At 43.6% G+C, this 22,147-nt stretch overlaps 1 protein-coding gene across 1 annotated transcript in view; it reads left to right on the top strand.

The window, feature by feature from the left end:
- Positions 1-22,147, top strand: part of olf413 (DBH like monooxygenase olf413) — a 109,411-nt gene that overhangs the window by 49,934 nt on the left and 37,330 nt on the right. The window lies entirely within an intron of this gene.

Raw genomic sequence — 22,147 nt, 5'->3', positions numbered from 1 at the left:
GGAAGGGATCTCTGCACGCCTAACGATTTTTCATTCCCGCCCAACGTTTTCATTTTTCCAATGCGTGTGGCCGGAAATTAAGGGCAGCCCTGGCCAGGCCAACTAAATGAAAAGTTGTCGCCCTAATATCATCCAATTTATTCTCGCAAAGTCTCGCTCCCAGGGCAAACATTTTGCGCTGCCTCTGCGTTGATAAATATGTTGTATGACAAATACACAAGAAAAACATTTTGCCACTCAACTTGGATTGTAATTAATTTGTGGCAAAAACAAAGTCACACAAAAAAGGTGCGCGAAATAGGTATATGTACTGTGTATACATGCAGACAGTTTTGCCGGGCACTTGAATAATGACAAACTCATTTGCGGCGTTGGACAGAAAAGTTTTTATTTGTCCCGGTTAGCTAATGGAATAGTTGCCTCCGTCGTTGTTACTTGATTATATCACTTAATCTGGCCGCTTGGAAGTTATAGCCATATATTTATTGCCGAATTATGTCACTTCTTTGGGACGAGGTCGCCAACCGATTTGTCCTTTTCAATTAGGAAATAACCAAAAAATGATTACAAAATTATGGCATTTGGCCATTGCTATTGCTAGCTCTTCCAGCTCACATTTCATGTTGGTCGGTGGCAAAAGGTCACCTTATAAACTCTATTTCGGTCATCAGATTGTGAAAATTAGTGGGACCGATCAACCATTCCGTTTCAATTCGTGTGACAGCCATCATCGGACCACCAACTGCCAGCGTTTGACCCTGCCAGCCAATAAAACGCTAATTTTTCGTTATTCGTTTTTATTTGGAAAAGGAAAAGTCGCTGGAGACGACGTCATTGGGCCAAGGTCCTGGGTCCTAGCACCTCCTCCTTGCGATGGTGACTCTTCAGGAAGAGTAATAGGAGTCGTCACTGCAAAGTGTCTAATGAAATGCGAGTATTGCGTGCTGTGGTTGCGTAGCTCTTGGCTTTTCCGTTTTCTTTTTGTTTTCACTCCTCGCCTGACAGGATATGCGTGGGGCAGAAGTGGGTGGTGGGTGTTACGATGGGATGGGTGGCCAATTGTACGGCTGACACAAACAGAGAAAGCTTTTTTTCCTTCCTCGTTGTTGCTGTGTGATTTAATGATTTTCGAGGCAGCCAACGAAAATGTCACCCACACACATAGTGATTGTTATTGTTGTTGAATGTTAAATACCAGCCAGATACATTAATATGTCTGTCTACCGCCCCCGACCTGCCCCGCCCCCCTAGCCCCACTTGCCCCTCTGCCTGTCTGCTTGTGTGACGGTGTTAATTTCACATCTTGACGTGTCGTTGGTAATTGCGAGTTGCTTTAAATTGTACATACAATATCGTATAATGGGACTCGTGACTGTCACCTCGCCACCAAAACAGCCCCTGTGGGTCTTTGGTCGAGGAGGGAGGTTGAGCTTTGCTTTGACTTTTTGTATGGGCGCTGATTTGTGGAGAGGTTCAAAGGTTAATTAGAGCTGAAACAGATATGCCGATTTAATATATTAATTAAGTGCCACAGGTGCAGGCGGGAGGACAGGACACAACGTCAAAGCAATGTCAAAGGACCTCGACTTGTTTACACTTGCCTCGGGCTCTCACTTTTTGGGTCCTGTTCCTCAGCTCTCCATCTTTCCATCTCCTCCTTCACTCCAGCTCAGGAAAGCTTATCGCCCATAAGTTCTTAATTACAAGTGTCTAGTGGTCGGCCTGCTAATTGAAACAAATTATGCAATTATGCATATTTCCGATATGAAAATATTTATGGAAAGCAAAGCAGCTCCGTCGCCCACTAATTGGCTAATTTTTGGAATACTATTAAATTGTCAAACCGACTTTTGCACCGAACAGATAGCTTTCTGTGGGCAGGGGAGGCATGAAATATGGATGGCCTAGTACATTTTTATGTGGCTGGCATTTATGGAATTTTCATTTAAAATTCAACACACATCGAGAGAGTGAGAGAAGAACATTGACCATAAAATATTTGCTAGCAGAATTTGTTCAATTGACTTTAAGCTTAGGCAGGGCGGGGGGTTCAGAATCCAGAGCCTAAAGCCCACGGGCGAGCCAACTTCGAGAGTCTCTCTCTCTGTCAAGAGTTTTTATCTTAAGTGTCAGCCCAAGGGCAAATATATAAGCATAAGCTTAAGTATTGTTTGTGGGGAGGGGGGTCGCAGAAGGGGGATAAACGATGGAGCAGCAGGCATTGACATAGTTCTCATTAGATTGAACAATGTGTGGGAATTTTCGCATTCAATTTGGGTTTCCTTTAGCTCGGTTTTTTGGGCAAGTGCCATGTGCCTTGGCATACTTGGAATGCTTTTTGGCTGGCATGGTTTATAAATTCTGCCATTATTATGATTATTTCTAAAGCCAGATCTCAAGTTTGTGAAAGGCTTGTGAGAAAAACTTAAAGATGAAGCGTCTGTTCTTAAGCTAATAATTTAGGGTGAACTTAAATTCAGTTAAATAAATTCGAGGAGTAGGGAAACAATAAGTGAATGCTTTTAAAAATAAATATTCTTGATTTTTAAATACTAATTAATTTAACACTGGTAAACGCATTGCTGAAATAAGTAAACAAATGCGGAATGCAGCAAACGCAGTAAGAAATCAATCTCATCACTTTCTGAACGTAAACAAACGGCTTTGAGGAAATTCGAAATGTATCTCGCAGATAAACACGCATCTATCCGACATTTTAAACATTCCAAAGTCTTACCAACCGCCCACACGCAGCTTTATTGGGATATCACTCAAGTGGGACAAATATTTGATAAGTTTCCTCGAGTTCTCTCTTGCTCTGTCTCTGTCTCTGTCTGGCCTGGATTTCCCAGAAGCCACGGCTCGGATTTCACCCAGAACTATCATCATTTATTGGCCAGTTGACCAGCATCTGAAGTTGACATTCCCACAGCGCCGCCGACGACAACAAGTGTAACTCTATAAGTCCGTTCTGGGAGCTCCCCTGCGAGCAGAAACTTTGCTCACTTTCACCCGCAGAAGACATAGAAGTCGGGCCAAGCCAAGCCAAGTCAAGTCGAGTCAACTCAAGACGGAGATAGGCACTAAATGGCCTCGGCGAATCCGCTTTAAAAGCTGACATAATCAACAAGCCAAGAAGTGGATCTGGGGACGGGGTCCCGGCCTATTAGTCGCCCATTATTTTGTAGATACTTTTGCGATAAGCCCTTTGCCGCGGCCGCTGCCGCCGAAAAAGCGACGATGAAGATGATGATGATGATGCCACACCTAAAGAGAAATACTAATTTCGTGTAATTTATTTTCAACTTTTATTACACGCGCCCCGAGGAGCGGGCGTCTTATCAAAATTTTAATTAATACGCATCTGAGAAAAGTTTTGTGAAAATGGTTTCATCGCCGCCAAGGCCGAAATACCGAGAGAGCGAAAGGCCCCAAAGCCAAAAGCTTCTTCTTCTGACGTTAATTAGTGCCATCCGAAGTGGCTGGCGACTTTGTTGCACTCGCTGGCGGACTGGTGAACTACAACAAACAAGCCACAACAAGCCATTAGCTGTTTAGAGCAGCCAACAAAAACCAAGAAGCGATTAGTATCTTAAAAGTACTTAAAAGGTCATTACCCTGGCCCCATCTACCCATCTAAATACGCAGCGCAACAAGACAAAAAAAAAACGAAAAAAGTAGGGAATACGGCGAACTTAGCCAGCGACTAATTATTTAATTTCAAGTTTTAAGCATGCCTCAAGTCTGTCAGTCATTCGGGGCTTACGGCCACCGCACCCCAGCGGCCAGAGAGGCAACCCATTAAGCGCAGAGATAACAGATCCATTATAGAAGAATTACGAGTGCGCAACATCAACGGAGCGCCATCAACATCAACATCTCACAGTCGTCGTCGTCGTCATCTTTTGCTAATGACCATCGATGGCGATGCGATGGGATGTCGATGTTTTGTGGCCATCGTAGTACATCACTCAAACCGAAGGTTGCTTATGGAATTGACAGCGGCGGCGGCGGGGAGGGGGCATCCCCATGTATCTGTATCCCGGTGTCCATCTATTTGACTCATTTTCAAGTGGTTACGCTGCACAAAAATAAGGCACCGCTTCGCCTTGGCTTCATTACAAACTCATTAAAGTTGCTCGAAATGAAACAACAGTTTTGGCAACCTTTTGAACCCCACATGCGTGCGCACTTTTTCCCGGGATTGAAGTGTATCTGGCAGATACATTTGGTCATTAGCATTAGCATTAGCAATAGCATTAGCGCTGTGTTCTATTTGGACGCACTGCGCTGTTAATTATCGGCGGATGATTAATTATGGCAGTTCAGTCCAGTTCGAGCATCGGAAGATCTGCGGCTTGTTTGGGGTCCGGTTGCCCCGGCCGCCCTCCCTTTTGATTGGCATATGAGTAATGAGCTTTTTGTTCTGCGTTTTTTTTTTAGTTGTTTCTTTTTTTGGTGCCATGACATGCGAACATCTTAGAGTGTTTTGAGTAATTTTTCTCTTTGTACAATTTGTGTGTGAAATTGTTTTTCCCCTGGCCTAACCCTACCACAAATTCTATCTGCTGCCCACACACACTCGCCATCGTAGATACATCTATCCATCTATCCAGCAGCTTGCATGTCATCACTTCAGACCTCGGAGTTCTCGGATTCTTCTCGGATTCTTTTTCAGTTTTCGTTACTCGCTTTTTGTATTTATTTGATTGGTGCGCTGGTGCTTTCATTACTTTCTCACAGCTGTGGCTCAGTGGCGTGCTCAGCGCTTAGAATTCAATTAGTTTTTATAGACATTATCCAATTTGTTCCTCTCCTCTTCAGTTAAAGAATTGGAATAGTCGTATAGTTGGGTGCGTGTTCGGCGGGAGTGTGAGCTCGGTATCTATAACTGAAGCGATTCGCGTGCTGAGCTCAATGGCCATTCTGGATCTCACTCTCTATTGTTCCTTAAAGCACTATTTGTAGTTAAAGACACGCACACAACCAAGCTGTTCTGCTGGTAGGGGTGTACGCCTACGCATATACACACACTCACTTCATAAATCATAAATACATGCTGGCAAATTATATGGATGAGAAACCCCCTCTGGTTCTCCTCTAGCAATTTCTCTGCTCGCGCATTGAGAGCAGCAAACCAAATAAATAATAGTTAAATTTTTTCTATTATTTCTTTCCAGACGCATAAATATTTTGTTATTCAATTTTGTGATATTTACCCTCGACATTTCGCCTTAGGCTCTTTTATTGAGTGTGGGTGTGGGAGCTGGGACCAGCCAAATTGCTTCAATTGTTAGGGGGAGTTGAGTGGTTTTGTTGAAGAAGTGATATGTATAAAAGCTATGAATGAGATAAGAATTGAGGGTTATGTGTAATGATGGTAAGCCATCTAAGAGAGGTTATTATTTTATTGGGTCATATTAAAATTGCAAATTACTTCTTGATTGCAGCCAGTAATAAACCGCTAACTAACTAAGAGTATCTTTCTTTTTAATACAAAGGTATAAACTTAACAAGAAGATACACTATATATAAAATATTCTCCCTGTTACTTATTTTATAACAAAGTGCCTGGATAATAACCTCGTCAGCATTGCAAACCGAAATTGCTGAGATTATGGCCATTAACATAACTCAAATCACCAACTCATCATCTAATGAAATTCCATAACTTATTAATGTTTATCCCCAACTGCCGCATTCGCATTCCTGTCCCAATGGACCCAACACATTTCAAAAGGCCATAAACTATGCATGGGAAACTTTCTCGGGATGTTCCGCAAAAGTACTTACCCAATCGAAGCGAATCGAATCGAGCCGAGTCGAGCCCAGCTGAAGCGTTCAAAATGCATCGATTTATGTTAACTTTTGGCCAATATCAAAGTCATTACTCATCAGTTTCGGGCTTAAACACACACACACACACACTAAAAGCACAGACACTGGCAAATCAATTAACTGCCAAATCAATTTACAATTTATGCATAAACTTTATAATCAATAGACTTAAGCGCACGAGCAACGACATACGAATCCGCCTCGATTCCGATCCCGATCCCGAGCCCCTCTTTGCCAGCCTGTCAGTTTTAAAGCCAAAGCCGTAGCAATTATGGAGGAGGAGGAGGGGCCCAGACCGAGGACGGGCAAATCCGTTAGGCCATAAAAGCCATAAATGCTCAATTACAGGAAGTAAATATGCACACTTGATTGCAGAATGTTGCGTAGATGGCCGGGCTTTTGGTTCTGGCTTTGGCTTTGGCTTCGTCTCTGTCTTTGGTTAAGTCTCCGGCCTGAGCTAAGACTTGTCCTGGCCAACTTGGTTGACTTTTAAAATTATCGCACATATCAAAACTGCAAAAGAGAGCTTGTGTGTGTGATGCAGGGAGAAATTTAATTTCATTACTTTCATGTGACATAAACCGTTGTCGGATGCTGGCCTTATAGTCTGGCCAAAAAGCCCCTGGTCGTGCTGTCGTCTTCCCGGGCTCCTCTAAGCATTTTGATAATCTATTGCACATAACGCAAACCTCAAAAACCGCAAGACATTCGCCCCAGACCCCGGGACACTCCACTTGACTGGGTACTGGGTACTCGAGGCCTCCATGTGCTCAAGGCCCCCTCTCTTCGGGGCTATTAGTGCGTCGTTGTCTTCGGCGGGACAATGCCAAGTGCGCATATTTGCTTTAGCTTTAGCGGCCGCATCTTCGACAACGGCCTCTTCTTGGCCAAGACAACGGATAATTGCAGAAAGTACCGTTGCCCATATGCGAAAAAGATTCTTTTTTCCCCCAGTTTGCCTGTTTGCCTGTCCCTGGCCCCAATCCACCATCCACCATCCCCGGGCCGCAATTTTCGTTGCGTTTGCAAAATATTTGCTAGTGTCTTGGCCGCGCAATTTATGAGCGTTGAAAAGGCTTAGAAATCGGGATGAGAAGGCCGAGGGGGAGTGGCCTCTTGATTATGTTGATAATGTCAGCAGAAGAAAGGGGTTAAGAGGGGCCAACACTGAAACCAAACCAGTTCCAACCGGTTCCCAGGCAGCATCTTCTTCGCCAGTCATATTAGCCTGTCCCGTTGCCGTTGTCGTTGTTTGTACCTGTTGTTCGTGTGTTGCCGTTGTGCGTAAAACGCCCGGCTGCAGCCCAATATGGTCAACGCTCTTTTAGCCATGTTTACACGTTAAGTGTGTTTGTATGTTAAGCATTTCGCCTGTTTTTTGTTTTTCTTGTTTACTTATCGCTTCCCAGGCCTTGCTGCATGACATTCCCAATTGTTTTTGCCGTTGTCGCCGATGTTGTCGAGTGTCTTGCTAATCACTTTTTGATTGTCAGAGGTACCAGAAATCACACCCGACCCAAAAGATGTAGATAGAGATGCTCTGAATGCCGGGGAAGAATTGCGTCTGGCTTGAGAATTAACAGCCGCTTCTATACCTCGAAAAAGACTATCTCGAACCGCAGCTAACCTTTTTCGACGTAGCTATTTGATTTGCTTTTTCCTATGTTTTCTGCATCTGATATCTGCACACCTTTTATAAGATGCTAACGGAACTGCAGATGCCACACCGCCAAAAGCAGTTGCGTGAAAGCATATTTATGTAAAACTGTGTGTCTTTCCTTTCGAAAGGCCTCTAAGCTGCTAGTTAAATGACATCGAAATCGGCGAATGGCAAGCGGAACGCAAAAATAAGAAGAAATTAAACAAAACTCCATCCACAGGCTAGTTCGCTCTCTATCCTCTTTGCGGCGGCAATTTTTATATTCATCATTAATTAAGCGCTAAACAGACGCCCGCTGTGAGGAGTATCTGGGGGATTTTCATCGGGGGAGGAGCGGTTGCTGTGGAGAGTGCACAGCATGACATCATATTCAAGAAATTGGTAAGGGAAGTCGTCATATAGGCATGATGCATGCAGCGTAGTAAGGGGCCCAATGTGTGTGCCAGTAAACTGCGAAAAAACTCGTTACAAAATCAGTTAATGTAGGAACTTAAAAAAATACCTTCAGATATTTTATTAATATTATTTTTGATTTCGCGATTTCATTTTTTTATTTACCAATTTAAAGATCGATATTTAATTTCATTTCCAGTTTTACCATTACTCGTATTTTATTATTTAAAATTAAAAATAACTTATTTTTAGTTTAAATCTCCTGCATTTTGTCAAAAAAAAAAGTTTATATAATAATCCCATAATATCTATATGATCTCTGATCACCATGCAACATTTTGGTCACACTTTTTCTCAGTGCACATATTAAAAACTGCATGGAATTGATTTCGAAATAGAAGCAACCGCCGCAGCTCATCATGATGATGGAGAGAACGATTATGATGATGAGGCTGCCGGATTGTGGATGCTGCGGCCGAGGATCCCCTGCCTGGGCTGCGTGTTAATTAAAAGCCACTGGACGCTGGACCAGGCGGTTGGAGAGGCAGCGGGGGAGGGTGAGGGTGGCGATTAGAGGCGACGGGGAGTGAGTGCAACAACCTTGGCACTTCCTGGGTACTTAGTCAACGCTTCGGCCTCTTGATTATGGTCGGGGTACTGGTACTACTGAGCTCTATCACACACACTCGCTCCATATATAAATACTCTTGAATGTAAATGCGTAGGCAGCGTCAATATATACGCTCCCCCATAAATCCCTCTCCCATGCCCGGTAGCCAGAGATTCAGAGGGTGAATCGGGTGAATGGGAGTGGGTACTGCGAACTGGAAACTGGAACTGGGCATTAACGTCCGCTGACTAATGATGAAATGCGTGGCATTCGCTGAGCTGGGTTGGGTACGGGTCTCATTTATGTAGAAAAGGATTAAGGCCATAAACCAAATGGCTGACGTTGGAGCTTAGCATGAAAAATGATTGCCCGGCCAGTCGTCATCAGTCGTCGGTAGTTTTTTCCATAAGCCCTGCCCTCTAAGGTAGGTGTTAAAGTGCCACAGATTGGGGACTCCGTCTCGGACTCCTCCAAGACAAGTGCAGTGCCGAGGGAGCCATAAGCCGGGATTGGGATTGGTACCGGGAGAGCTGGGTGCGTTTCTCGGGCGGCCAAAGCCTCTGAGTTATTTGCATAAGTATTTCTGATGTACGTTGATAATGGAATTTCAGTGACTCGATTAAGACGGTGGAAATATGCCCAAGCATTCGGGTTATTCAGTATAGAAAATTAATTAGAAGCCCAAGCAAAACAGAAGAAGGGGCCAAAAAGTCTCAGAGTGCTTCGATAATTCAGGCGATTGAAATCGTTTGGGCCAACATCTTTGGCTAATACTCGTACATTTGTCCATTTGCCCCGGTCAAATGCCCCCGAAAGAAAAGTTTTTATTTTTCAACTTTTCTGTCAAAGTTTTGCGGCCCCCCAAAAACGAGCTTCAAGTCAAACAAAGCTTGACCACATCGAGCGAGACAATGGCACCCAAAGGCGCACTTAGGCGGTCAAAATGCACACAAATCAAACTTGGCCCAGTCTTTTTGGTCAGAAGACGACCGCAACGTGGCCTGCCGGCCTGCCGTTGGTCTTTTATTAAAAAACCGTAACTAATGATGCCTAAATTCGCAATAAAAATGAAAAACCAAACGCACAATATGGTCCATTAGAGTGCTTTGTGGCTGTTGTTGTTGCTGAGCTATTAGAGGTTCGTCCCTCGCAATTTGAAACAATTTTAATAATACAAAATAATATTGCGAGGGAAAGCCAGAAAGGCAAACATCGTGGCTAGAAAAAAAGCGGGGACGGCACCAGCTTATTGTGACAAATTTTAAGTAATTTCATTTTTATTTCACCAACAGCTTCAACTTTTTATATTGTTCTTGAGGCTCAAAGCCGGGGGAAGAGAAGGAAAAATACAAAAATCAGCCCAAAGAAAAATCCAACAAAATAAAGGACAAAGCGAAGTCCTCAAAGCAGCTTTTCACTTTATATAAATTTCCCTTTTCGGAGAATCTAAAGCTGCTTCCGTCTCATTAAAGTCGCACTGCGAAAAACAAAAACTTTCGTAGCCGCCCGAATTCCCAGAATATTTATTTACACCTTCAACGAAGGATAAATGTTCCTCCCTCGACACTTCCCGCTGCCTGCTCTTGTTTGTTTTGCATGTGTCTAAAAGGCAGACAAAGCCAAATCCAAATCCGTAAGCCACATGGCCCAAGGCGTGCGAAAGCCGACAAAACGGAAAATACTTCAATCAATGTAAAAATTGGGCGAAAAAGGCTGAACACATAGGTAAAGGTTGGTGGGAATGATGGGGGCCTTTGGGTGGTTAGCAGCAGGAAGTGGAAAAATAATCAGAGAAGTTAAATCTGTGGGCGCCATATGCCGACCGAAGGACCGACCGCCCGACAGACAGACAAACCTTTGGCGAGGGAGTCAGACAGAGACACACCCAGGCACATAAACAATGAAATGGCTGCTTAAATATATCTTCCTTTTATATATATGTTTACCCTGTACAAGAACAAAGGGTGATAGCTGAGGCATTTTAATTAGAAGTAAGGATGGACAATGGAAAATATTAATGTTTTGCAATTGTGTTTTTTAAAAAAATGTTATTGCTAAAAAAATTTAACTTAAATTTATACAATTTTTTTTAAGTATCATCGAAGTTTATTATTGTAACTATTTAAAGCAACCTTTAAACTCTGATTTCCCATCCAATTTCAAGGCTTAAACCTACTTTAAATTTAACAAGCGAACGAGAAAGCGGATTTTAGTCCTTTGGCTACACATATCTCTATTCAATTTTATTATTAATATTTCATTATATAAAAATGAAGAAATCTTAATTTAAAAGCAGGCAGATACGGTCTACTTTCAAAAGAAAATGTTTTTCATTAAACAGAGCAATGAGTGTCTTTCGGTCGGTTACTACCAATTTTCATCCAAAAATTCGATACGGTTGGTCTGAAAGCCGAGAGCAAACGAACCAAGCAGACTGGGTAGGTTTTGTAGCCCTCATAGCAATTGTACTGAGCTTTTGAAGGCTCCTTGAAAACCTATTGGAGCTATAAATCCTTTGTGTTTTCAATTTTTATTTTATTGCTCTCCGCAGGCAAGTGTGTGTGTGCGTGCCTCGCCCGGAGTGTGTGTGAATTTGAGTCCTTGTGGCAAGGTGAGCACCAAAACACTGAAACATCGAAACATCGAAACACCCAACCGAACCCAAACCAAACCCAAGCGAACTCTGCCATTTTTCGGGGGAGTGACGCGGTGACGGTGACTCAGTGGAAAAGAACAGAGCCAGAAATTACAGCACGCTTTCAGGGACAAAGCACAAATGCACAAAAGTAAAATTTAAACAGATACAGCTCAACTCCAGCCCCTGGGGGTTGGCCACTTCTATACTTCTATTGGGGTTAGTCTCGAAATGGGGGGTTGAACACTACACTTCCGCGTTTGAGGCAATTGAGTTAATCTAGCAATGAGTTGGTCTGGTGGGGCAGGTAAAGCAATTGGGGGATGTGTGAAATTGTTGCTGGTGGGGTGGCACGTGGGCGTCTCTGGAGTGTGGTTGCTGCAGATAGCAGATGTGCCTAAATAATTGCTGATAAATAACAATAATTCCGGGGATGGGCCGGCAAGACAAAAAACGTAATTGGATGCCCGGATATCGAGAGTGAAGTCAGCCAAATAAAAGTTGATTTGTCTGGGATATTATATTCGGACCTTGATAATTCCATTTAATCTGGGAAGATTGCCTCGTCGTTATTCTGAGCCTTACCCTTAAACACTCTTAATATTGGATTAAAAGTTTCAGAGAGGTAACCCACAAATATTTTGGGTAATAAAGCTTGCACTCTCCTTATTCGATTTAAAGTTAAGACCAAAGCTCGAGCTGCTCAATGGGTTTATCAAATGATCTTATATCTGCACTCTTAGGACCTGCCTGCATTCAAGCTCGCAACAATTCCCCAAGCAATTCATTCTACGTAGCTCCTTATTCACCCGCTGCTTTGCTGCCATTATTGTTACTGCTGCTTTGTTGCTTTTCCACGCTCTCGCCATTTAAACGTAGAAATAAATGACTCCTTGGCTGGAAAGTTTATTTTAACCTCGGAGACCAAAAGTGCACGGAGCAATAATCGAATTTGAGTGAATTAAGATTGGGGAATTGCTCTCGAACAATGGAGTGAGTGGAGAGTCCTGCCACATGCGAGTGTGTATGGCTGAAAAATTATCCCTAAAGCAAACACAGGGAGGGCTGTGGAGAGGCCTTTCGCCTCCTTCATTCAGTCGAATGTATTTTTTTTATTTGTTTACCGATAACACTTGGCACTAAAAGGGGACCACGAGGATGGCAGCTGGACGGCCTGGCCTGCGACAGCAATCAGAACGCTCTACAAATAGCAACAAGCCAGCTTCCCCTATCTCGCTCTATCTGCCTCTGTTTGCGTTTGTGTTTTCATCAAATAAAATTGACACACACAAGTGTTAGCCGCTTAGGTTGACAGCTTTCCCTTTACTTCCATTTCCGCTTCCACATGCTGCTTCATGTTCTCCTTGGCTTTCCCTCCTCGGGGAAATGCGGAGGCGGATCCTACGGCCAAGGACCCGACTAGGGTCGCCCCGCTGACTTTGAGCGCCTGGTTAATTCTCTATCTCGTTGCCTTTTGCGGGTGTTTGTGCTAGGCCTGAGCTTTTGATTTGACAGTTTAGTTAAATTAAATTGGGGTTTAGACAAAATAAAAACAAAGACGATAACGGACAGAAAATCTATTCAAGGAACCGAAGCGAAGGATACCCCAGTTTGCAGGCCAATGAAATGTAATTGTTCAATAGTGCGTTTATCTTTTATTTTATGAATAATTTAGTTTCGTTTGCTACAAATTTGTTATTCTATACAAAAATATTCATACACAAACAATTTTCATACATTTTTAAAACGTTAGAGACATTGCTTTAATTAAAATAAAAAATAAAATGAATTTAGATTTTTGCGAAATAATATTTGATTCAACGATATATGCAATATTCCGCAAAATATTTGATTCAAAAGAATTAAGTTGACTTTTGACAGTAATTTTGTTTGTTTACATTAGGGGAAAAGTACAAATACGCTGCCTCAATGCTACGGGGTAATATATTCCTAGATTGCCATTTGCCGTTTACCTTCATCAAAAAACCCGCCTGCAAGTGGAATCTAGTTATATCCTAATCGCCACTCAGACACTCCCACATAAACACTTTCGTACACACTGCGAACCCTGTTTAAAGTTCAAAAGCGTTTGGGGCAACGAAATGTTTGAGCGGCAGAGCAGAAACCTGCAGGGTTGGGGTTGGGTGTTCCAAGGGTTTTCGGGGCTTCGAGGGGTGAAGTAGGCTTGGGGCGCCAGGCGATGCCTGCGTCAATTGAAGTTTTAACATACAAATGTAATTAAAACGTTTTACGTATCCGCCGCCAGGCACAAGAACCAACAACACAAAGTGTATGGGGAAACTCTCGGCGTCTAAAAGTGTGTGTGTGTGTGCGTCCAGAAAGGGGAAAAGCGCTTTCCACTGTGGAGTTCGCGCTACACACACACACGCACACAAATAAGGCCGAGACACTCAAATTGTTGCCGGCGGATGCAATAAGTTGGTGATAAGGTGTTCATTCCCCGGGGTCCGCAGGGGAAAAACCTTTTGCAAACTTGTCAAAAATCAGAGAAACGGGGCGAGGATACAAAAAACGTGTTTTCCGAGTCGCTCTCCGGCAGTGAAAACAATGCCAATGTCGTTGTTAACCTTTTTTCAGCATTCGCCATTCGCTGCCGAGCACCCACCACCCATTAACTCCCCTGGACTATGACGCAAACAATGATATTTACATTTTTTATCTTCGCCAGGGGTTGTGCGCCCCACACTTCGCACATTTCCCTCTGAAATTGGAAACAGGCCGAAGGACTCCCGGCATCTCGGCACGTTTTCGGGGGCATTTGGAGAGGAGCGAAATAAAAGCGCAGAAGATGAGGCCTCATATCAAAGCGATCATGGATTTATGGCCTTAATAATAGACGAAACGGAAGGGACGGGCCGGCTAAATTGGACCGAAAAGGGAGCACGCAAGTGGACAAGTAATTAGGAAAAGGATTTAGGATTTTCCTGCGCATTTTTCGGGAAATGAGGCATTTTTTTCTCAGCAAAAGAGTAGGCCATAAAGTACGTGAGACATTTAAATTGCTCGCAAAAAGTTGAGCTCGAAGTTTGTATCTCAGATCTTAGTTGTTTTGAATTTGAGCCTTCTCTTTCGGCCACGTCGCATTTGTTAAAGTAAAAATCCCTGGTCGGTTTTCATCAATTCCGCCTTTGAAAAGCGACCCTCAGGGTTGACAGCTTATCAAACTCCCAAACAAAGTCACAAACAACAAAAAAAGAATCCCAAAAAAGGAGCAGCTGCCGCAAAGGGTGCAAAAACACACATGTGCCGCCGGAAAATATGCGGGAGGCGAGACACCGTTTGCTCATTAAAATAAAATTTCTGCACAAAAATATTAAATAGCCGAAAATGTTCCGAGGCATATAATCCGAATGTCGCTGGCAATCCTCAATCTGCCACTGACATTGAGTGGTTAAGTGGTGAGCGGAGCGATGGCCCGAGGGCCACGGGGGATGGGGATGAGGAAGGCTGAGTGGAAGTTCATTTTTCTGAGATAACTCTCTGGTGGCACAGAAAGTGTCAAAAACGCTTAATAAACGTCAATGTCAGGCGATTCCAAGTCAGCGGCGAAATTCAAAATTTTTCAAACAAAACACACTCCTGTCAGGCGGGAGAGATGAGGGGGCTGTCAGGGTTTCAGGATTGGGGATTGGAAACCAAAGCGCAATTGAATTCGCAGAGTCAGGAGAACCGGGAAGGCGGACGGAGCATCCTAGGACACCCAGGACACACATCTCGATGCCAATCCCTCAATTCGGGCTCTCGGTTTCACACACTTTCATTCCATTTCACTTCCAACCATTCCGTTTGGTTCGTTTCGTCTCATTCAGCCGTCGTTCATTCGCTTGACAAATGGAGTGTCATAAATGCAGCCCTTAAGGGCAGCACCCCACCCATCACCGAAACACCTCCCTCCCCTTTATGCTAAACGACACGTAGACAGGCCGACCCATCCCACACCCACAACCCACCACCACCCACGCAAAACAGGCTGGAGAGCTAAAAATGCACTGGGGGATTGGAAATTTATTTGAATTTGCTTTTAGTTTTTCGGGTCCGCCTGAGTGTGAGATACATTCAACAGATTTCGATGGCAGCCGTTACGGATCGCATTTAAAAAGTGGTTTCAATGTTCAAACTGGGTGACAGATTTGTCCGCCGAGTGGATTGAGTGATAAACGATAGAAGTACCCAGTACTAAAATTAAAATAAGTTTGAGGATCAAATTCTACACTATAACCAGGGAAATTATTAAGTTTATTGCGGCTAATATAAAGTAATTAATTTATTTCCAGTGCTATGAAGGATAATGAGTAATTTTGGTTTCGTGCACTTCACATTCTGTTTATATATCCTTATGGTATTACGTGAATTATTCGGTAGATCTAATGGAATTCCGGTTGGCACACGGCTTCCTTACTATCATATCCTGTATGCCCCAGCAGGAGCAACCCTTCGACCTTCCACGGTATCAGATGAGCACCCATTCCCACCGCAACTGCAAAAGCTGCAAAAGGGACACCCGCAGACACAGACAAAAACTGACAGACGTCAGCTTAACAATATGACAAATACAATTTTTCGTCTTTATAATTTAATTTTACTATAAAAACGCATTATTGTATAATGCGTTGGGCTATTCCTCACGGCCCCGCCCCCAAAAAAGAGCAGAGTGCCATCATCAGCGTCAGCATCCGCATTCACATCCGCACTCGCATCCGCATCCGCAGGCGAGTGGGCGTGGCTGGAGGCAGCGGGCCAACAGCGTTTGGGCGGCACACTCTCGGACAATTGAAAGCGATATATAAAAAAATAGTCACTTCCTCTGCCGCGCTCTATCTCGCTTCCTTTGTTTCTTTTCATAATTCTTTCTTTTTTTATGAATTCTTTTTTTTTTTGCGGTATTTGTCAACACAGGGTGGCATTCGGGATAATGGGCAGGGGGGTTGGGGATTGGGGGTTGGGGAAAAGTGTCTGGATGAACGCCCTAGAGTTAATTTTGAGTGACGTGCAAAGTTTGTTAATTGAATTTGCCTTTTTGATATGTATGTCACATTGATGATGACGCCGCAGTACAGTGGGGACTAGCTAAGTGGGTTGTGTACATGACATTAATTGAGCGCACTAGTTAAAAGGGTTGCTTGCCCCCCTCTGCCACCCCCTTGCCATTACGTCACCACCCCTCTGGTTATGGACAGCCATCAAGTTCAGCTGAGTTGAGTCGAGTTGAGTGGAGAGTTTGCCAGTTGGGTTTCGAGAAATTGTTTAATGCAAATGGGCAAATCAAGTTCCCCCTCGGGGCGACTGAGCGACTGAGATTGCGGATAGGAGAGTGCTAAAAAACAATGGGGAGCGGTCCCAGAAGTGGAAAATTAAACAAGCGTTGACTTTGAAAATTAAAGAATCCCTTTGATGAGTGCTGTCCAATTAGGGGTTAGAGCAACAATGAAATTATCTCTTCCTTTTTGGCCATTAAATGCAACATTATGAAATTGTGCCAATAACGCAATTAAGGCATTGTTTTAAGGGCCGTTTTCTCATCCACCTGTTAAATTTAAAGGAGGCTTTGAACTCTGATTTTCCATACGATTTCATAATATAAACTCTACTTTAAAGTTAACAAACGGATGAGAAAACGGCCCCAAATAAGTCAAAGTAACCTGCTAATGGGTACTCTAAAGCTGTTAAAATATATTTGTAAGCATAAACAAAAGAATCTTAATTAACTTTGAAATAATTTGTATATTTTATTGCTCTTAGACTGAACACGCCATTTAATTCACAGTTTTCACAGTTATAAGTTAGGGAAATCGCTTTTACCCAATTGGACTACTTTTCGTATGTCCACTGTTCACTTCCATTAATCCGGATGTCGGTTTTTCTGTGCTCTGTGCTCCACTTTGATTTTGATTGTTTGCAGCTGCATTTCACTCGGCCACGTTCCAGCCCAACCCCACCATCCCCAACCCCATCCCTGCCCGTTTTTAATCATTTTAATATGCCACTTTTTGTCTGGCTGTCCAACGCTGCTTAATGCATCAATGAATTTAACAGTTATCAGCGGACAAGTGCTGAGGCGGGAACATTGGGTAATCGGAGAATCGGGGGGAGTGTCGACAAATGGCAGGGACTAATTTATATGTGTTTAATGCCATCGCATGCATTCATACGGCCTTAGTTGGGCAATAATCACTGGACGTTTTAATGTAATATGACCATTGAAGAACATTTAACTCGTTCAATTGCTGTCATTCACTCTGCCGCTCTTCCCTTCTCCATCGAGTTGTAGCTGCTTTGGTTTTTGGCTGAGGCACTCAAAGTGCTCCACTCCATCCATCGCCCCCTCTTGAACACACTTTAACTATATTAATTGATATACTTGCTCGCAGCGGTAATTTAAGCCAACTGAAGTCGCCTGCCAATGCCAATATCATCAGACAGCCTGCCCCGCCTCCGTTCTTACTACTCATCAGCATTATCAGCCTTTGGGAGGATGGTATGAGAGATTTGGAATTGGAATTGGTTGGGCTTGTGCTTGGGCTTGTTCTTGGGTTGGATGGAGCCTGATTCTGGGTGGAGATTTCGCTTCTTGATGACTTTGCCCAGGGGCGCGCTCTCTTTTTGGCGCTGACATAAGGGAGAGCAGAGGAAATTCAGCTACAGACTTTGTGCACTCCTGCAGGCAAATAGGCAGGCAACATGGCGGATACGTAATCAAATGTACATAAGGCATCAAACGACGACGACGGCGGCGACGCCATCAATTCCTAAGCCAAAACAAGCGCGGGCGAGTGTGTGTGAGTGCCTGTGTGTGTGTGAGCAGGAAAACTCGGGGCTCCAAAGAAGCTCCTGTAGCATACATCAAGTGCAGGCTGGCAGGCAAGGAAATGGGGCAGGAAAGGAAGGACAAGCAGTGCACAGGAAAACAATTTACAATGCCACCGACTTAACAGGATGTGCGGGGGGTTCAGAGGGGAGTGGGTGAGCTGCATACAATTTTGGCACTGGCAAATGGCAATAGATAGCTAAGACAGTTGGCAGCAGGAAGGGGCGTTGCGCACAGAGGTGGGCTCGAATAGTTCTCTGGAAATTACGAAATCAATATTATTTTTGCTTCTTTTTCTGATTTATTTATTTTCCAAGCATTTCACTTGCGATCCTTTTTCCTTTTCCCTTCGAACTCCCAAGAGTTCGCTCCATCTAAATCATAGGAACCTGTCGTAAACTGCAAACCTTTCTCAAGGCGTGAAAACTCCGCCGAACTTTGCTGGCAACTCTCCGAAGGCACATATTAGTAAAGGCGAAAGGAGAGCTAACATTTTGATATTCGGTGTGATATGTGTAGTGGGAGTGGGTCGGAACCAACCCTTTTGCTGTACGTCTGCTCCGGAGTAAATCTGTACACGATGCTGGGCATTAGTGGGCGAATGGAAGGGGGCTGGCAATAAGTTTAATGTGTGCTTCGAGCATATTTTAAGGCTTTTGCTAGCCAGCTGTCAGTTCGGCTGAGTTCAGATGACTTGAGCGGAGTCGAGCTCAGTTTGCCGTGATGACGGTTCCCCTCTATGTACTTCACTGAACTGTCCCAGCTGACGTTGAATTATCATAAATTGCCGAAGTTTGTTTTTGGCATAACAAAACTTGGGCGGCGGTCCTCTCCGCTCCAATCCTTTCTGCGAATGGGAGTGTGAAAAGTTCGCATCAGGCGAAAATCAGGACAATTAGGCTCATGTTTGGGGGAAAGGGCAATGCAGCGACACAGCAGAAGGAGTGGAAGGACTTTGCATAAGTTTGCGAAACGCCCCCTTTCTCCCTCACCCTGCCAGCACATCCTTGCTGCATAATCCTATTAAATTCACGTTGCGGCCTGGAAAAGCAAAGTAAACCAACTGGCAAGGGGAAAAGCTCAAAAGGTGCTTAATTTGTGCGCTGCTTTTATTGATTTCCCCCTGCCACCGCCGCCTACACACACATTAGAAGAGGAGCTCCGGCTAAAAGGCATTAAAGTCTTGACAAGGCTATTAAATGCTTAAGAGGCAGCGACGTTAATGACAACATCGCAAAAAGGCCAAACCAGGGCAAGGAGCTGCAGAGCTGTCTGCTCGAGCAGAAGTAGTCGGGCCGTCGAGGCGAGCGCCGCGCAAGGATTACAATTTACGAGTCCTGCGAACCATGAAGGTGTGATAAAATTTCAGCAATTAAAAAAACGTGTGCGTTGACAACGACAACGAGAACGGGATCCGGATGGTGGATGGTGGAGGAGGATGTGGAGGAGCTGCTGAAGCTAAAGATGCCGGTGAGTGGGGAAACGCAGCGTCGAGGACCCGCGACAAGTACAACAAGAGAGCCGAGTCAACGTGGCATGCAACTTAAAAAGAAAGTGAGAAATTTAAATTTTGACTCAGGTTCCTTGGGGAATACACTTTTCGCAAAAGATGGTTTAGTATCCAATTACTTTAATAAAGTGATGGTTTTAATTGCTCTCAAAAAATCTTAGTTCTTGAATGATCAAAAAGTATAGGATAAAACTTTATCGAATATAAGGCATTAAGCAATAAAGGTTTTGCATTTCATTATTTTAATATTGCTCTCAAGATTTGTTAGTTCTTGAATGATCAAGAACTATTAAATTAAAATTTTATCGACTATTTACGCCACTATATTTAGTTTGTTAGCTGTCTTCAAATATGTAGCATACTTATAAGAACCAGTTCTTAAGTGATCATATAACTTATTAGAAAACAAATGTACTCCTAAAGCTTCCTTCAGTCGACATTGGCGACATTTCTGCTTCTTCTCCGACGTCTTTGTGCTGCCAGCACACACACAAACACACACACAACGATACACGCACACCTATAAAAGAAAGTTGTGAGCAGTTTAAACGTCGTTGGCATTTGAGAGCAGCTCCAAGAATATTGCAAATTTATGCGCCTTCCCTTTTTGCATAATTACCCCTCAACGACCCTGGGTAACCTGTCCGCCCCCCTCTTACCCCTCTTACCCCTCCGCCCATCGACCACGCCCACGCACACGCAGATTTTGATAACGTCGCTTCATGTTGGGTGCTTGCAACATTGCAGCGCGTATTTTTAATTTCCGTCAGTTGCCGCTGTCTCTCTCTCTTTTTTTCTAGATAAGCGAGAAACATGTCAAGGTATGACTATGTGTATGAATCTATGTGCGAAAGTGCGACAGTGTGTGTGTGCAGGTTCGGGTAGATAATGTAAAATTAAAAGGAAACTGTGCAAAACAGGCAAAACGGGAAGAGGAACTGCGCGCCTGCGATCTTGAATTATGCGTTCCCAGATTACCTACCCAAAAAAGGGACAGCAAATAGACAGAAAGAGAGGGGAGAGAGTGGGGATGGGGGGTCTATTATCTCCACCATAGATGGAAAATATTTCTACAAAATTTATGTTAAATGTTTCGCCACAGCAACGGCGAAGCAAGAGAGGAAAAAACTTTTAATTAGCTAACTAAAATGGCAAATGGTAAATGGCGCAGGGCCTGAGATATGATTAATTAAATGCCGGCATGTAATTCGGTCGGCAACAACACGCAGCAGAGGATCCAGATGATATAAATTGGGGCAAATTAATTGCAACAGCCTCAGGTGTAAGAGTGTGGGTGGGTGAGTCAGTCCCTCCGCTTGCGTGTGTGTGTTTGTGGGAAATTTTCGATGTAATTAGATGATGGAAAACGCTCATTTTGCTATTCAATGGTGAGCAGGGGGTTCCAGCCGAGGGTAAGACAGATGGATAACTTTTTTCTATGCGCTATAATCTGTCAGCCGAGGATAAAGCAGCTTGGGAAAGTGCACATCCTGTTAAGTGTGATAAAAGATGGGGCATTAACGGAAATAAATCAAATGTTCAGGTGAAGGTTGAGGGTGGCAAGAAAACTGACCACCAGCTGCGTGTTTCCTTGTAAATGATGGAGAATGCAATCTGCCAAATGAATAGAGCAAAATTATCAAATGGAAAATGGGCAAATCGAATGACCATCTCGATTTTTAGCCACTCTTCAAACAGTTCAGTAAACCAAAAGTAATTTCAACTCTCTAACCTTTCAGGTTTACAGATTTGATAAGCTGAAAATAGCCTAAAATCAAATTTAACCAAAGTGAAAAGCAAAATAAACCTTTATACATATGTTTCGACCGACCCAAAGGTAAAGTGAATATTTGAAAAAGGCACTTGCTTCGTTTTACATACGAAAACAAATAATTAAATCAATAAAATTTTTGAAATATCCACATTGAAGACAACTCTCCCCGAATTCCATCAGCTTCCATTACGGTCGGTCGGAGGTCGGAAAGAGGTTCCCAATCTCCAATCTCCAACATCCATTCCCTCCCCACTTCACTTTTGACTTTGCCAACATCATCAAAATTTTTGCCAAACAACAAAAAGATGAAGAGGAAAGAAGAAATTGAGGAGATGGGGATGACAAGGGAAGATGGCAGGCATAACGCCCATTTGCAGTCAACTGCCAATATGAAAAGCCGAATCCTTTTACCCGGCACCTAGCCACCCACCTCCCATCGCCCACCACCCAGCACTCAGCCACAACAAGCTGAGAGAACATTTTCCAAATATTGAGCAGGCAGACAGGGGTCATGTTGTTATATGTATAAGAATTTACATACACCCACGGATATCTGGCTTCTGTGTTCGACGAGGCCGGCCAACATGTGCAAAGGAATCGAAGAGAAGAAAGGAAAACTAGGGGTTCAGGGGGTTCGGGGGTTTCTCGACGCAGGAGCAAATTTTTGTATTTTTAAACCGAAAAAGGGTTTTTGCTCATCTGCTTCTTCCCTTGGTCTTGGGCAAAACTACTTATAGAACTTTAAACTTGGCAACTCTGTCAAAACACTTGGAAAAGCCAAAAGCGCAAGGGCTAAGCAGGAGGGAGAAGGCCAAGGGCCGCTGCAGTACAAAATTTAAAATATATTTTACCAAAAAATATCCAGAAAAATAAGAGTACATACATACCAAATGTGGACGAA

Source organism: Drosophila takahashii, chromosome 3L, assembly GCF_030179915.1.
Source record: "Drosophila takahashii strain IR98-3 E-12201 chromosome 3L, DtakHiC1v2, whole genome shotgun sequence".
Taxonomy (NCBI): Eukaryota; Metazoa; Arthropoda; class Insecta; order Diptera; family Drosophilidae; genus Drosophila; species Drosophila takahashii.
Note: the sequence above shows the minus strand (reverse complement) of the source record. Positions and strands in the feature narration are given on the sequence as shown.